At 37.0% G+C, this 18,863-nt stretch overlaps 1 non-coding gene across 1 annotated transcript; it reads right to left on the bottom strand.

The window, feature by feature from the left end:
- Positions 1-15,136: 15,136 nt before the first annotated feature.
- Positions 15,137-15,267, bottom strand: LOC127208026 (U6atac minor spliceosomal RNA). The gene has a single exon (XR_007833048.1). It is a non-coding gene; the product is annotated as a U6atac minor spliceosomal RNA (small nuclear RNA).
- Between the last annotated feature and the right edge of the window lie 3,596 nt (positions 15,268-18,863).

Here is an 18,863-nt window from a genome sequence, read left to right as displayed (position 1 = left end):
CCCAATAGGAAGTCCTAGCTCTATCCCAATATCCTGCTAAGTAAAAACTTTCAGAGGACATCCCTGTTGGGCTAGTGTCCAATTATAAGTTAATATATACCATGCATATCTTTCTGGATCTGGGTTAACTCACTCAGGATGATCATTTCTGGTAACATCTATTTGCCTTCAAGTTTCAGGATTTCCTTGTTTTTAATAGCTGAGACATATTCTGTAGTGTAAATGTACCACAGTTTCTTTATCCATTCTTCAACTTAGGGACATCTAGGTAGTTTCCAGATTCTGGCTGTTACAAATAAGGCTGCTATGGACATGGTTGAGCATATGTCCTTGTTGTTTGGTGGAGCATCTTTTGGGTATATTCAAAGGAGTAGAATAGCTGGGTTTGAGGTAGCCCAGTTTCCCAGTTTTCTGAAAAAGCACAAGATAGATTTCCAAAGTGGTTGTACAAGTTTGCACTCCCAACAGCAACAAAGAAGGAGCATTCCTCTTTCTTCATATCTTTGCCAGTATGTGCTGTCACCTAAGTTTTTCATTTTAGCCATTCTGATGTGTGTAAGACAGAATTTCAGAGTCATTTCAATTTGCACTTCTCCAATGACTAAGGATGTTAAACATTTCTTTAAGTGTTTCTCAGCCATTTGATATTCCTCTGTTGAGAAGTCTCTGTTTAATTTTGAGCCCAATCTCTTAATTAGGTTATTTGGTTTGGTGGTATTTAATTTCTTGAGTTCCTTATATATTTTGAATATTATTTCTTTATCAGATGTAAGTTTGGTGAAGATATTTTCCCAGTCTGTAGGCTGTTGCTTTGTTCTGTGGACAGTTTCTGCCATACAGAAGCTTCTCAGACACATGAGGTCCCATTGATTAATTGTTGATCTTAGAGCCTGAGATGTTCATGTTCTGTTCAGGAATTTATGTCCCTGGTTGAGTTCTTTAATCCCTTGGACTTGAGTTTTGTGCATGGTGATAAATATGGATCTAATTGCATTTTTCTACATGTAGACATCCAGTTAGACTAACACCATTTGTTGAAGATGCTATCCTTTTTCCATGGAATGGATTTGGCTTCTTTGTCAAACATCAAATCTCCATGGGTGTGTGGACTTATTTCTGGATCTTGGATTCAATTCCATTGATCAACCTACCTAATGCTAAGCCAGTACCATGCTGTTTTATGTATTGTTGCTCTAGAGTACAGATTCCTCTGGAGGATCATTTATAGTACAGAGTTGTTTTTAGCTATTCTGTATTTTTTTCCATATGAAGTTGGGAATTGATCTTACAGTATCTTTTTAAAATTGTATAGGTATTTTAATAGGGGTTGCATTGAATCTGTAAGTTGCTGTTGGTAAGATAGTAATTTTTATTCTGTTAATTCTCCTGATCCATGAACAAGGGAGATCTTTGCACTTTATGATATCTTCTTCAATCTCGTTCTTCAGAGATTTGAAGCTTTTTTCAAACATGTCTTTCACTTGCTTGGTTAGAATTACTCCTAGATGCTTTATGCTACTTGTGGCTATAGTGAATAATGTAGTTTCCCTAATTTCTTTCTCAGCACTATAGTCATTTGCATGCAGGAAGGCTACTGATATTTTTTATTTAATTTTGCATCCACCACTTTGCTAAAGGTGTTTATCAGCTCTAGAAGTTCTCTGGTGGAATTTTGGGTGCCAGTTATTTACACTATCATATCATCTTTAAATAGGGATAATTTGACTTTTTTCTTTCCCATTTGGATCCCCTTGATCTGCTTTTGTTGTCTTATTGTTCCTGCTAGAACTTCAAGAACTGTATTGAAGAGATACAGAGAAAGTGAGTAGCCTTGTCTGGTCCCTGATTTTAGAGGACTTTCCTTGAGTTTCTCTTACTTTAATTTGATGTTGGCTATTGGCCTGCGGTATATGGCCTATGTTGTGTTTAAGTATGTGCCTTGTATCCCTAATATCTCCAAGACTTTAAACAAGAGTGTGTTTTGGAATTTGTCAAATGCTTTTTCTGCATCTAAGGAGATGATCATGTGGGTATTTTTTCTTTCAATTAGCTTATATGATGAACTACATTGATAGATTTCCATATATTGAACCATTCCTACATGCCAGGAATGAAGCCTTCTTGGTCATAGTGAATGATATCTTTGATGTGTACTTGGATTCAGTTTGCAAATATTTTATTGAGTATTTTTGCATCTATGTTCATAAGAGAAATTGGCCTAAAATTCCCTTTGTTTGGTCTTTGTGAAGTTTAGTTATCCAAATGACTATGGCATCATAGAATGAGTTTGTTAATTTTCCATCCATTTCTATTTTGTGGAGTAGCTTGGAGAGTATTGGTATTAGCTCTTCTTTGAAAGTCTGGTAAAATTCTGCACTGAAACCATCTGTCCCTTGGCTTTTTTTTTTTTTTTTTTTTTTTTTTTTTTGGTTGTGAGGCTTTTAATGATTGCTTCTATTTCTGCAGAAGAAATAGGACTGTTTAATCTGTTAATCTGATTTTTGTTCAACTTTGGCAAATGTAATCAATTAAGAGAATTATCCATTTCCCTTAGATTTTCAAATTTCATGGCATATAAGTCTTTTAAGTAGGACCTAATGATTCTTGGTATTTCTTCAGTGTCTGTGGTTTTGTCTCCCTTTTCATTTTTTTATTTTGTTGATTTGGTTCATGTTTCTCTGCCTTTTAGTTGGTTTGGCTAATGGTTTGTCTATCTTATTGACTTTCTCCAATAACCAGCTTCTGCTTTTGTTGATTATTTGAATTGTTCTTTTTGTTTCTAATTTTTGATTTCACCCCTGAGTTTGATTATTTCCAGCCATCTACTCCTCTTGGGTCTTTCTGTTTCTTCTTTTTTTCTAGGGCTTCCAAATTTGTCCTTAAGTTGCCTATATGAAATGTTTCCATTTGTTTAGGAAGGCACACAGTGCTATGAACTTTCCTCTTAGTACTGCTTTTTTCATGTGTCCCATAAATTTGCTTATGTTGTATCTTCATTTTTATTGAATTGCAGGAAGTCCTTAATTTCTTTCCTTATTTCTTCACTGACCCAGCTATCATTAAGTAGAGAGTTGTTTAGTTTCCATGTATGTGCAGACTTTTACTTATCTCTGTTGTTGTTGTTGTTGAAGTCCAGCTTTAGTCCATGGTGATCTAATAGGATACAAGGTATTATTTTAATCTTCTTGTATCTGATAAGGCTTGCTTTGTAATCTACTATATGTTCAATTTTGGAGAAGACTTCATGAGGTGCTGAGAAGAAGGTATAATCTGTTCTGTTTGGGTGAAAAGTTCTGTAGATATCAGTTAGATCAATTTGATTCATGACATTGGTTAGTGTCATTTTTTCTTGGTTTAATTTCTGTTTTGTTGACCTATCCTTTGGTGAAACACAGGTGAAGTTTCACAGTATTAATGTGTGGGGATTGATGAGTGGTTTATGCTTAGTTAATATCTCTTCTACAAACATGTGCCCTGTACTGGAGGCATAGATGTTCAGAATTGTAACATCATCTTGGTTGAATTTTCCTTTGATGAGTATGGATTGTCTTTCCTCATCTCTTTTGATTAAATTTGGTTGAAAGTCCATTTTATTAGATATTATTAAAATGGGTACACCAGCTTGCTTCTTGTATCTGTTTGCTTGGAATACCATTTTCCAGCCTTTTAATCTGAATTAATGACTATTATTGTGGCTGAGATGTGTTTCTTGAATGCAGAAAAATGTTGGGTCTTGTTTATGCATCCATTTAGTTAGACTGTGACTTTTTATTGAAAAATTGAGACCATTGATGTTGAAAAATAATAATGACCAGAACTGTTAAGTCCCTTGATTTTGATGTTTGTTGCAGTAAAGTGTTTGTGTGGTTATGTTTTGCAATAGTGAAGTTATCTATTTCTCTTGTTAATTTTGTTGTAGTTTGTCAATTTAGGTTGGAGTTTTCCTTTTAGTAATTTCTGTAAAGCTGGATTTGTGGACAGGTACTGTTTGAATTTGTTTCTTGTCATGGAATATCTTGTTTTCCCCATCAATGGTTATTGAAAGTTTTGCTGGAATAGTAGTCTGTACTGGCACCTGTGGTCTCTTGGGGTTTGCAAGGCCTCTGTCCAGGCCCTTCTGGCTTTTAGGGTCTCTGATGAGAAGTCAGGTATAATTCTGATAAGTTTGCCATTATGTGTTACCTGGCCTTTTTCCCTTGCCGCTTTTAATATTTTTCTTTGTTCTATACATTTTGTGTTTTGATTATTATGTGGCAGGAGAATTTTCTTTTCTGGTCTATTCTTTTTGGTGTTCTGTAGGCCTCTTGTATGTTTATATGAATCTCTTTTAAATTGGGAAATTTTTCTTCTATGATTTTTTTTTTTGAAAATATTTTCTGGGCCTCTGAGCTAGAGCTGGGCATTTTCCCTTTCCTCAATTCCTATTATGTTCAGGTTTTGTCTTTTCATGGTATTCTTGATTTCTTGGATGTTCTTTTGTCAGGAATTTTTCAGATTTTGCATTTTCTTTGATGGTTGCATCAAGTTTTTCAATTGTATCTTCTACTCCTGAGATTCTTTCCTCCATCTCTTGAATTTTGTTAGAGAAGCTTGACTCTTCATTTCCTGCTTTTATCTCTAAGTTCTCTCTTTCCTTGCTTTCTTCTGCCTTTGCTTTTATCATTGTTTCCATTTTCACCTTCAGATCTTGAACTGCTTTATTGATTTTCTTCATCTGATTGTTTGTATTTTCCTGAGTCTCTTTCAATGATTTCTTCATTTCCTCTCTATAGGCTTCTTTAATGTCCTCAATCTATTTGGCTGTATCCTCCTGCATTTGTTTATGGATTTTATTAGTTTTCTCCAATATCACCTTCATTACTAAGGATTTGAGATCATTTTCTTGTGCTTCAATTGTGTTTGAATTCTCAGGGTTTAATTCTTTGGGATAGCTGTATTCTGGAGATGTGATATTGTTTTGGTTTCTGTTGTTTTGTTTTTATGATGGACTTTCATCATCTTGCTGTCTCTGACATTGAGACAGGTCTCTGGTGTCCTCCACGGGCCATTGAGAGCAGATCGTTGGTGAATGTCTATAGGTTGAGAACCCTCACCAGAGGGGATTAAGGAACCCTTCCCTGGATAAGGCAGATGACCTGGTTTCAGCTCCAGGGGACTTTGCTCCACACCCTGGTCTCCCCACTGGGTCAGCTAAGCCTGGTGCTGGTGCTCTGTAACCCAAGTATGAGTTTGAGGTAGTGTAGGTAGATGGTTATCCTGCCTTTGGCTCATCTTTGAGAACCCTGGCCTCAGGCACTGGAGCTTTGGAAGCCTAGACTCAGTCCACCCTAGAGTGCAGAAAACCCTGCTGGCTTGTGGCAATTGGCTAGATTTCCATCTAATCCATCCAATCCATGGGACCTAGGTTAAGTCCTGCCTGAGAGAGCATATACTCCCCTCTGGCTTATGGCAGCTGGCTAGTTTTCTACTCTATGATCTCAGGCCAGTTCAGTCCTGCCCAAGAGTATGGGAAACCACCCCACCACCACCCTGGATTTTGGTGGCTTGCTAAGCTTTCACCAGTTCCCTTCAGGCTGGTTTAGTCCTACCGAAGAATGTGGGAACAGTCTGCTGTGGTGTCTGGCTAGGATTCTGCCTGATCCATTCAGGCTCAGCTGCCTTATATCAGTCAACCAGAAAGTGTGGCTATAGAGCTATAGCTGGAGAATGTGTCCATATATTCCTGGGACCCCTCATGGGCCCTGGGTCCCTCCATGGATTGGCAGGATGATCTGAGGTCAAATCTATCCCTGATTCACACTCTTGGCTCTCCCTGAATGAGCAGACTCTGAAATTGTTTCTCTATAGCTCTCACATCAGTCAGAGAGGGGCAGAGAAAGAGTGCAGGTATATCCTAGCATGACAGGCTGTGCTGGGCTTTGGATACAGTGTCTCCAAGGTGGTAGCAGTCCTCTGGGGCTTTCTGTGGATTAGCAGGGCATATCTGAGATCCACCAATTTTCCTGAGTTTTCCCCAGACCAGAAGATCCAGACTATTGTGCTTCACCACCCACAGTTCAGTCCCACATACTGAGTCCATGATATAGAGTATGTCTGCAGCTTGCATGCAGGAGGGTATAGGTCCAGACTCTAGGGACTGGGCACCCATCCTTTATGGGCAAGTTAGTTGGCCTGAGGCCAGACCCACTTGTGCTCTGCACTGTGTGGACCCCTCTTACTTAGGGCTTTCTAGGTCTTGTGGTTTGTAGCTCCCAGCCAGGTCACTAGTCTCCAACCTGTAGATCAGATATCCTGCATGTTTGGCACCACCATCTTGGATCTCCCATGATTTTATTTTTAATATGAAAGGCAGAGAAAAATAAGCAAAATAAATCCTACATATAAAGTAAATTGTAAGGTGAGTTCTATTGAGAAGAATTAAAAAGGAAAGAAAAAGAATGTTGTGGTTATTTTGTTAAGAATAATCAAGCCCTTAAAGAGAAAGTCCGGGAATGGGGCAAGAAAAGTTTTTCAGGTGGCTGTTGAAGCAAAGAGCAAGAACGGGATCACCAAGGGAGTGAGTTTAGAGAAAGAAGGTGTACAAGTCTGAGCTTTGGAATAGTCCAGCAAAGCAACCTCAGGACCAGAAACATCATTAGCCTGTATGATGTCTTGATGTCAATTGAAGACAAGGTTGCAAGAATGATGGGATGAGACATACATGAAACAAGATGACTGTGAAGAAATTCTGAGGTTCAGGCACATGAGTAACAATCATCACCTTGCTAGCAATCATTTTGGTGCAAAGGTGGAGGTGAAAGCTGGATTGATGGGTAATGAGGATGAAACGGACCCCACACTATTCAACAACTGCTTCACACAAGTTTGCAAATGCATCCTTCTCTTTCCATTCCTCCTACCCACACTCCATCCCTCATTTACCCTTTTCTGACCTGAGCCTTTAAAGTGTTTTCATGTTATGTTTAAGGCAAAGAACTATTTTATGTGTCCCTTACAAAAGAGAGGACCTCCTTGGTTCTTCCCCTCAGGAGATGATGACCCCAGTATCTAGGACAAACTTTGCACAAGGTGATTCCTATTAGATATTTACTTTTTGTTTAATTGAATCTATAGTTCTCCAATTCATTTGGGGATGAGATTATTTCTTTGGAGAATAAAGGAAACTGTCATGGTTAAGGTGAGGGCACGATATTAGAGGCCACAGCCAGCTTTTCAGGAAAGGAGCATTTGGCTCAAAACTACATAGGGCTTCTGACTGGAAATAACAACTGGAAGTTTCTGCTTGGAAGTGGAAAGGAAAGGTCTGAGAGTAAATGCACTCTGTCCAGGGCAGCCTCCTGCGGAAATGACTTCCAGAGCAGAGTGCCAAAGTGCTTTCGTAAATGACTCTGGCTCACCCCTTTCCCTATCTCCTGCCATGGATATGCAACATTTATAAAAATAAACATTTGCAGGAGGCACTTGGGAGGAGGCCAAGGTGGAGCACCCAAGAAGAAAAACAGATAAACCAGAAGACTTAGAACACCCAAGAAGAGGATAAGTTTTCATAAGAGGAACTGAGGGTCAGCTGATAATAAGGATACCGTTAAAAGAAGGTAGACTATCAGAGTTTCACAGTATTAACTCCTCAATTGTTCTAATTCTCACTCATTACCTTGTATCTCTTCATTCTTCCCATAAAATGCATGATCTTGGGGAAACAGACTTGTGAGGAGTGTGTACTCATTTTTGCATATGAATTACTTATCTAGACATGACATGTTTACTGAATATTAAACTGTACCTGGAACTCTGCCCCTGCAGTAGGTGTTGACATAACTCTGCCTCACTTCATGCATTAGGTGTTCTGTAACAAGAATCATTTCATCTGGACTGAAGAGATAGTTCAATGGTTAAAAGCATTTGTTGCTGTTAGAAAAGACAGAAGTTCAATTCTCAGCATCATGGCACCTCACAACCATTTATGACTCCAGTTCCCGAGAGTCTGACTCCCTCTTCTTGCCTCTGTGAGCATCAGGCACATACATGATACATAGATACACATGCAGACAAAACACCACATACAAAGGGAAAGATTATTTCTTGACTTTTATTCTTTAGCTTTTCATTCTGTTTTCTTTTTTTTTCTTATTCTGATTTATTTGTTTGCATTTTGTATTATTATCATCACCATCATATTATTATTATTTAGATACCTGTTTGTATTCTAACAAAAGAGAGAGAGAGAAGGAGAGATAGAGAGAGATAGATAGATAGAGAGAGAGAGAGAGAGAGAGAGAGAGAGAGAGAGAGAGAGAGAGAGAGATTTGTGTGGGGAGGATCTTGTGGAAGGGAAACCATAATCACAATTATTGTATAAAAATCAACTCTCAATAAAAAGTAAAAATTTCTTCAGCCACTTAGCTTAACTAACTCATTACCTTCTCCATTTTCCATCTAAACAGAGCAGTACTCTTATGCCTGTATGCAATTGAATGTTTACAATTTCCTAATTTTCTACTCTTTCATTGAACCTTACTGAACATACTATTTAGTTTTATTTATTTAGACACTCAAATCCTGCCTGGAACATGAGAAGTGCTATAGCCTGAATATCAATGTCCCTCCATTCTTTAAATTCATATGGTGCAACATTTAATGGCCAGGAAGAATTATAGAAGATTGTGTTCTTTAGGAAGTGATTAAGTCAGGATGGCTCCTTGCTGACAAATCAGGTTAGTGCTCTTATTTCAAAAGTTGAAGAGGTTTTTCCCTTTCTGCTGTGTGAGGAAAGATGTGTCTTCTACAAGAAAGAGGCCTCCAGAAAATGTAGAATCCATAGGCAACTTGGCCATAAAGTTCCAATAACCAAGGACTGTGAGCAATAAATCATTGATTGTTTATTAACACTCTAAGTGATTTTCTTATAGTGGCTTCCACAGATTAAGACATGAGACATTAATTAATATTTTCAAGAGATCATAAATTATTATTATATAGTTTAACCTTTACCCAATAGTTTAAAAGGAAAATGGGAGCATCCAATAAAGTCCCTTCCTTAAATGACTGTTGATAAGATCAGCCTTGTATGAGCCCAGTAACTAAACTACGCTTGATGTAAGTTAATGGTTGTAGTAGCAGGTCAGAAGTGAGGAGTGGCATTTTGTATTTTTTTCATCCTACCTTCTGGTTTTTATATACTTCTTGCATCCTTACACCATATTCCCAGAGCTTTAGAAGGCATAATGTAAGTGTTTAGGGCTGAACTCATATGCATCTCTTACTTTCTATATCATGGGCAGCCACAAATCTCTACATTCACAGTAAGGAGTGTAAGGAGAGGTTTCTATGATTAAGACTGGGAGCTGATTTTGTATCTGGGTATAAACATAGTAATGTAGAAAGTAGTTTACTCTTGTGTTCGTTTACTTAACCATCAGAATCACACATCTGCATGGCCCTACTGTCTCTATAGATATGGGCATTAGCTAAGTTCATAGTACCAGGCACTGGTCATCCTTGTTTCTATGGGTCCTGAATCCTTTCAGAGTGCTGTTTGATACCCACTTCCATCATTCATCTGCTATTGCATAAGTAGGCATTTCTTGGTTTCCAAAGAGTTTCTTTATATTTCTCTTACCCCTGCAAATTCTCCTCACCCCTTACTCTCATCTTTCCAATTCTCTCACATTCCTTCTTGGCTAAACTGTGCCACTCACAAAATTTCCCTCTTTATTTTCTTTTGCTTGACAATCTACTATCCTTAAGACACCTAAGGTAGTCTTTCTTCCTTCTGTCCCTTCCTCACTTCCTGGTTGCACGGCTATCTCATTAGACACACCATCCTAAAGAATCAAGTAAGCATACTTATATCCTCATGAGAGAGATCATGTGACATTTGACCTTTTGTGTCTGTGTTACTACACTTAGAATAATGTTCTTTTTTTCAATTCTCCCTATTTCCCTGCAATTTCATTTTTCTTTAAAGCAGAGTAATATTACACTATGTAGATATACTATATGTACATTATCTACTTGTCAATTAGGTACTATTGTGCTTCTATTTTCTAAGCATTGTGAAAATTACAGCAATGGATATGGTTATGTGGGTATTTCTATTATACTGAATAGAGTCATTCGGGTATATTATCATTATTGGAATATCTAAGTCATATTTGGGGAACATAAAATTGCTTAGTATATGATAACAGGATAAATATCTAACCAAACATCTTGTATTTTCAGAGTATTCTTTAAATAATTAATCTCTACCTCATAAAAATGTGATTTTATTACATAAGTTATATGTAGCATTAAAATAAGAGACAAAACAGCAGAATTGTAGAAAGACATCATGACTATTAATTTCATCATAATCAGTAATTCAATGGTACACATTTCTGTCTACATTTCCCCCAAATAAATTATGTACTGAGAACCTACTCTATACTAATAACATGTGATTCATGGATATGAAGAGGTAACTTCAAAGGCACCAATCAAGATAAGGATACCAAAAGAAGCTGTGAAAGAACATAGCTTGGAGTCATCACCAAACAAAACAAAACAAAAAACTGAGAGACAGAATTATTAACATCAAAGATAAATTATAAAGATTCATGTATATACATGAGAACTATCCTATCATTAGACAAAAGGTGATGAAAGAGGTAAAGAGCATTGAGATAATTCTACACAGGAAGAGGGAAGAGCATGCACTGAAACACATGCATGGTAAAGTTAGAAGAGAGCAAGGGAAATGATAGACATGCTCAATGGCCAACAAGTAGATTGCAGGTAGACAAGGAAATCAGAGATAGCGAAGGTTAAATGAGCTAGATGCTATGCCAAATAACATCATATAATTTACAATCCATTTGTACCTTCTCACATATGATATTCAATGCTGATTCATGCATTCTCTCCCTTTCTTTGTAAATGCACACAAGCAGTTAGACACTAGATAGATAAATCATTAGAAAGTCAATTAACGTATAAATTAGTGGAACATCTTTGGTAGATAGAAGAAGAAGATGAAAATTCAAGATCTTTACATTCATATGAAAAGTCCAACACTAGAAATGGAATCTGGACAATATATTTTATAGCAACTACAATGTCTTGAGTTGGTGTTTCAGAAGTATTCTCAAGTTCCAGTGTGGTCTATACAGAAGAGTGTGAGGACAGAATGACACTGTATAACTCTGAAGAGTGAGCAATAAAGTGCTGACAGTAGAACCTGTAATTTATTTGGCAGTTTCTGAAAATGTACAGTGCAGTTCTCTGACACCACATAGACCTCTCTCATGTAATTCACTCTAACTAATTATGATTCTTCACTTACTCTCTTTCTTGTTGGAATATTTATACATTGTGACACATATAGAAAATTTCCTAGAAACCTAGAATACTACCTATAAAAACAACTTAAAAGAAAATTAAAAGTGGCCATTAGCATGGTTATGCAAAGGAGTTTAGGAGAACATAGGAGGCAGGAGGCAGGACATACAGAGGGGCAGTACTAGAGGGTGAATTTTTCAATAGGGATGAAGGGATAGGAAAGAAAGAGGATGAAAGTTAATCAAAATGAAGTGTAAATGAAAAAGCCACACGGAAACCTACTATTTTAAAAGGAAATTAAAAATATGTTAAAATTAAAATAAAATAAATGGAGATATCCTACTTGACTAGATAATGTTGGTCCTAGAATCACAGAATTAGCAAACAAAAATCCCATGGCCAAGTACGAGTTCTTTAGATAGGACCCTGTGGTTCCTTAAAAAAAAAAATACAGTCCCTTGTCATTCCTCTGCCTGCCCCCTGCCCGGAACTACATGATAAAAACATATTGTGAAAACACCATGTACTGTGACTGCAAGCTATAGGGGAATTATACTGAAATCAGCTGGAAGCTTCCTATCTGCTAGTTAATTTTCACAGTGCTGGGAAGTAACCTGTTGGGGATTGGTCTGGTGCTCTGTATTCTAATACTAATTACTCGCTCCCAAGATCTGGTTGTTACCCAGATGAGAATCTGGTTTTGTTGTGTAGACTTTTCTATACTTAAATCAAAGTTATTTGATTAATAAAGTTGTAGAAGCCTGTGACTAGGCAGAAGAGAGGTAGGTGGGCTTATGTTCCAAGGCTTGGTCTCTCAAAGGGACCACAAGGTGAGGAAGAGAGAGAAAAGGGGGAAGGAAGGAGTTTGACAACTGGACAGGGTGGACTAGGAGCACCAGGCAAGGGGAAGTGATGGAGCCGAAGCTGCCTGAGAATTATTGGATTAGCAAATGACAAACTTTTATGTAGGGTTAAAAAGTACTAGGATTAGAGTAAATCCGAACTTGCCCAACATAGTGCCTATAGCTTAATAACAAATCATAATCTCCCTGTGTCTGTCATTGGGTAACTAATTGACTAAAGAAAACTGCCACCATATTAATTTTCTGCATACACTATTATTACTAATTATTTTACATCAACCCACTAGGAAAGACATGCCCATTGCTACAATAGTGGTATAGTTGTTTGGAAGGCAACCAACCTTTTTCTTACATACTTAGTGCTGTAAGCCTGGTCAAAAAGCAATGGCCAAGGAAGTCATAGAGTCTAGGCAGGGAAGTTACTATTGTTGTTTAACTTAATTTATATGGTATTAAGTAGGCTTCTAAGCATCTATATCCATATATACAGACAGATATTACTCTCAGCATTAATCAGATGAGCTTCTCTTTACAATGAGTGGTGGAGAATGAAAAGAAAAGTAGTTCTTCAAGATGCTGAATATAAGAGACAGTTAAATGTTCAGTCTGTGAAGATCAGAAATTATTATGGAAAAGTAGGCAAAAGAAATATAAGAGTAGAAAGATAGAGAGAAGGCCTGAAAGACTGTATCTTCAGGGCATGAAATAGTCATTACAACCATGAATTCACAGCAGCTATGTTTTCCTGTACAAGACTGGTCTTATCAATAGTCAGACATGCATGGAAGAAGGACTCATTGGACCCTTCTCTTTCCGGTTGGAGAATTATCTACAGATGCATTCACAAGTGCATTCATTGGTTAGACCATGGGCGTCAACTAGATAATTCCAAATTTCCAGCCACATAGATGGCCCTGGATAATAAATTCAGTGGCTCATAAAACAAAACACAAAGGCATGCACATTAGAAAGGGGGTATAGAACAGAAGGGTTTTGAAAGTCATAGCAGGGTGATAAGAAAAGGTGGCAACTTTGGGACCATGATGCCATGGCTCTTGGAAGAGAACCTAAAATCAAATCTTTACTATATCAAAAAACATAATCCCTAACTATGTTATAAATATTTGTCCTTATACCTACAAATAAGTGTAGTCCTTACCATGCATCAAGGAAACTTCTCTTTGTAACAGAAGGTGATCATTACAGCAACACAGTTCCAATGTCTACATTTAAACACAATTTCTGCACCTAAGGCTCAGCAAACATTGGCGTGTGTGTGTGTGTGTGTGTGTGTGTGTGTGTGTGTAAGAGAGAGAGAGAGAGAGAGAGAGAGAGAGAGAGAGAGAGAGAGAGAGAGGAAGGAGTTTGCTGTGATAATATCTCCAAGTAATATCAGAAATTACATTCATGAAGTGTAACCAAGATTACTGCCTAAACCCAAGCTGAAGGACAAAACAAACATGCTAAAAATGTATGAGAGAGAGCCCATGAGGACTCAGCCATCCATAAAGGACTAAGAAAAACTGAGATTGCTTAGAGTGGGACAAATAATCCCCCTCATGCAAGAGTGCACCAATTGAATAGCAAATAGCAAATGGTCAGCTCTGAAAACATGCAAACAAGTAACATTAATCAGACTGAGTTAGTTATATTTAGCAATAAAATGTGTATACATATTTTCATGAAATCCAAATTAATGAAAAAGAGGTCACACTTTTGAAAGAGAGCAAGTAGGGGTATATGGAAAGGATTAGAAAAAGGGAAAGGAAAAACTGATATAATTATGATAACAAAAACTAAAAGAATGATAAGAATAAAAAATTAATTACTTGAATTTTGTAGGGGAGATTTGGGGAGATATGGGTAGACTTGGAGGAGAAAAAAGGAGTAGACATTGTATTTAATTATATGCATGTATGGAATTCTCAACATTAGAGAAAATTTAAATATAAATGCTGAGTACTGAGAATAATCAACATGCACACTATAAATATGTAAATTAAAAGAGAACAAATTTAATAAACAAAATTTAGTATTTTTTTCTTTTATTAGATTTTTTTTACATATACATTTACATTATTACACATATATGCAATAAACTACTTACAGCAAGAAGAGCCACAAAACAATCAGGAATTATATAAGTTCATAGTGTTTAGGCTATTTATATTTGGTAGCCTTGAGGAAAACATCTTTCCTATCTTGGTGAGTCTAAAACTCTGAATGTAAATCAATATCTAACATATCTCATCTTTATCAATTTAAAACACCTATATAGACCTAAAAACATCTTAACCACTAAACAACTAAGCTTTATTGTAAAACTAAACTATCTGGTTTTCAACCCCATCAGAGACTTGAGAAAGAGTAAAATTAATTACTTGAGTATCCAGGGAATACAGGTTGACAGCTTCCCAAATGATATGACAGAGATAGTTTGCCACCTGACTAGTCAACCAAAATTCTGTATAACATTGGAGCATCAACTTCAGCCTTCTGGACCAATATACCTGAAAGACATATTTGTGAGGCAGGAACTATTGAGGACTTGCTTACCCTTTCTTGACAGAATTTGGTCATCAACTCTGCCTGCATCCAAGCTTGTCCTTTTTAAAGCAGAATTCTGTCTGTAGTAGACACATGGACATTTTCCCCAGTGGCTTGTTTGCCACATTTGAAACCATCTCCTTAAGGAAGTTCTTTGATGCTCATCATCTTCTTTGAGGTAGGCTGCGTGTTGACAGAAGTTAACTTGTATTATTGTAAATAAATCTTTAAAATAATAAAAACATCTTTAAATGCCATATTCTGTATGTCTCTGAGGTTTTTGAAGACCTTATAAAACTATTTTACTTTAACTTTCTATAGAATCATATCTATCTTTTACACATAGGATGTATGTTCTTGTGATAAAAATATACTAATAATTTATATGAGCATGATTTGATAAACTAACAATTAACTTGTATAAAGTACTTATCCTAAACAGACTGCCTCCTATAGAACTTTCAAATTATTGGCAGTAAACCTTGTATTACTTCCATCCATTTCAAGGGAAGTGCTAACCTCTCCTTTCATACAACACAAAATCTAGTATTTTGATGGATTACTCATAATCCAGTTTGATTGCTGTAATATTCCTTAGTGTCTCCAGCAAGATTCAACTATTTAAACAAATAACTGGAATTTTTAACCAAGACACTAAAAATCATATTTTTGTGAGTATAATAAGAGTCCTATAACTTGCTCATGGAGGCAGAGACTTGATGATAATCTCTCTTTTTATTATCTCTATGGCCTGAAACTAGACATTTAAATATTCTTTGCTTGATATGTCTTTGTTTGATTATGATACTTGAGAAGGTCTTATGAGAAGAAGTTTGTGTAATGGATTTTTTTAAATTGAGAATTAAGAAGAGACATTACAGATGCTGTTAGTGTCACAGAAGTATTGATGCTGGTGGTGGTGTTACTGTGGTCTGTTTCCTGTCGAACATTTCTATGGCATCTGAAGTAGTCAGATTGATTTAATCCATTAAAAACATCAGAATCGAGTCATCTTCCTGCTTTTCACTAACAGATTCAGTTTATGTTAATAATTAAAACCTCAGCCTCCAGAGCCAGGGAGGTTCTAGAGTCTTGCCATTAACTGAGTGAAGCTTGCTGTACATTTAAAACACTATTTTTATTTTGGGCTCCTTAAATCTATTTCTTCTTACTCCACCCCAATGCCTTTTAACAACCCAATGCCAGGTAGGGGAGAAACAAGGCTTGTGGGGAGAGGGGCCACAGTTTTCTTTAGCTGCTTCTGTTCTTTATGGTCATTGGATTCCTTCGGGCAAGTACTACCTTAGTTTCAGGAGATCTCTGACTTCTTCCTGTCACACTGCATCTACAGCAAGCAGGAGCAGCAGGTGGAAGCCGCAGTCTCTCTTTGGGACTGGATTTTATCCTGACTGACAAATACCATCCCCTCCATGAGGTAGTTCACAGCTGACAAAGATCATATACCATCTCAGGAGCAATTATCATCTGTGGACAAACCGCAGCAGACTCCATATCTCATACCTCTGATTAAAACAAACTTCTTTACACATAAACCAAAACTTCCGCTACAGAGGCTGGGTAAATTTCTTATACTCTCTGAACCAGAATATTGCAAAGTAGGAATAATAATAATATGTGTGGTTATTCTATTTAATGACGTAATACCTGTAAATGTTTCTATAGTGTGAAACACATAGTAAATGCTTAATGGTGATTTATTATTATTATCATTATGGTTATTATTAGTATTAGTATTGTTCACATTACCATATTAGGATACAATAATACATTTTATAAACTATAGTTTTAAAATTAAACATGGAATACTATAAAAATGCCCCTTTGTTTCACTAGGCTGAAACAAATGATGTGGCTATAAGATTATTAATATCTTGCTTGCATATCATGTTTCTAAAAGGAAGTCTTTCTGATGCATTATTCTGATCTGAATGTTAAACAAAGGAGAAGGAGAAAGAATAGAGAGAGGCTGAAACATCAAGTTTTACTGAGAGTCTACTGTAATTAAGGTGCAGGTCTAAGAATAGAGTTGAGGTTATTTGGACTCTAATCAATATGTACTTACAAGAGAGAAGCCTTTTGAGTGGAACAACTGAGGATTCTCTGCCAGAAACTCTTCTACCAGAGTCCAGTATTTTCTCCAATATCACTAAGAAATCATATACATAGAAACCTGCAGAGGGCTGCAGGTCCAGGTTATTTTTGCCAGCACCATCAGTTTGTACACTCGCCTTATAACTTCATGCCTTTCCTCTAAAACCTACATCTATATCTACTGCCATATAAAAGGCTATTGTATATGTATGTATTTATTTTATTTAATTTCATGAATTTGTCGTAAGATTTATTTTGATCATATTCATTCCCCTGCTCAAACTACTCCCAAATATCCCCTCTCTACACATCCTACTTCCCCCTATCTCTCTCTCTCTGTCTCTGTCTCTCTCTCTCTCTGTCTCTCTCTCTCTCTGTCTCTCTCTCTCTCTCTGTCTCTCTCTCTCTGTCTCTCTGTCTCTCTCTCTCTCTCTCTCTCTGTCTCTCTCTCTCTGTCTCTCTCTCTCTCTCTGACACACACACACAAACACACAATGCAAGGCCATGTCTATACAAGCACTTTGTGGTAATATAAATGTAGTTGGATAACTGAGTGTGTATTATGTACATATCGTAAAAGGGAAGATCTAGGAAAGAAAAAAATCAACTTTCTCCTGTACTCTCCATACACTCCAGTAAGGGGCAGAATAAAAAATATAAGGTAGTGTTAATTTCAGTTTTTCTTATAGCAGCCCGCCCATCCTCTACATCATGACCTGAATGTTAGTCTCTCCCAAATGTGTGGAATTTAACAGCAATATGCATTGGGGAAGATTATCCCTGAAGCTTTTCTAAGATAAGGAGGTTTTGAAGATCAGCTACAAATATCCGATGGAAGTTCACTCTGTATGGCAATTGATGTGGCAACAGTTGCATCCTACTGTGCATTCTAAATAAATAGGTAGACTGAACTAGAATGCTGAGTCCTTTTCTAGATTACATTTGTGAATACCAATACAAAAAGTGGAACAGTGAAGTAAAGTTCTACAGTCACAAGAGCAAAGACTATATAGCAGATGAGAGCTCAGGATTAAAGACAGAAAATTGGATGTCATTTCCCATACAACATTCTAATTTTGCATTCCATGTTGCAAATGAGAATTCCTTAGCACACAGTTGGGACTACTGAGACCCTCAGAGGAACATGGAGGCTTGACTTCTGAGCTCAGCACATTTTCTGGTAGCCATTCCTATACAAAAAGCCCCTTGGGAAGAGCAAACAAAGCTAGCATCCTGCATCCTCTAGCTTTTCTTTCTACAGACCAGGACTCAGCCTATGAAAGCCTCAGATCATTGCCCATGACTGGCTTTACCCCAAGCTGGCTCTGTAAACCTCTCAAGTGGCGATTGCATATGAAATATTTTCAAAAGCAAACCATGTAACCATGAGATCTTTTATTAACTCTATTTTGGGCCTTTTGCCTGCTATCCTGTTGGGCCAGTTCAACTTCTACCTACTTTCTTGGCCCTTACCCTTACTGCTTAGGAGACCAGAAGACCCCAGAGTATTGAAAGCGAGTATATTATTTTTCAGGTATTCCTTTTACCTGATGCTCCTATCAGCTCAGTATTGCTGCTGGCCAAAGGATTTGAGAGAACGGGAGAGATAGACAAGCTACTCAGCTCTTGGCTGAGTAGTGAAAGAATAGCAGCAAACAGCAGCATCTTGAAATGTGATCAGGATTGGCACCCTTGCAGGGGAAAGGCACTGAGGTATGTCAAATTATTTCTGCAACCGTGGTTCTGTTTTTAAAAGGAAAAATCATTCACACACAACGTTTCATGTTTCAGTTTCAAAAGAGAGAGTTTGGCTTTTAATCTCAAACACATAGTTTAATGTGAAGCATGCACTTGGATTTATAGCTGATTTTCATTTAATTGTTTATTTACTTATAATAGTTGAGTTTATATATTTACATATTTAATACACACATACACATACATATATGGATATATGTATGTATTTATTGGGTAAGTTAAACTTCTCCAATGACTTCACTATTATCCTTAATGCTTGGGAAT

This window comes from Acomys russatus, chromosome 2 (assembly GCF_903995435.1).
Source record: "Acomys russatus chromosome 2, mAcoRus1.1, whole genome shotgun sequence".
Taxonomy (NCBI): domain Eukaryota; kingdom Metazoa; phylum Chordata; class Mammalia; order Rodentia; family Muridae; genus Acomys; species Acomys russatus.
The sequence above is the reverse complement of the archived record's forward strand: the minus strand, read 5'-3'. Positions and strand labels throughout refer to the sequence as shown.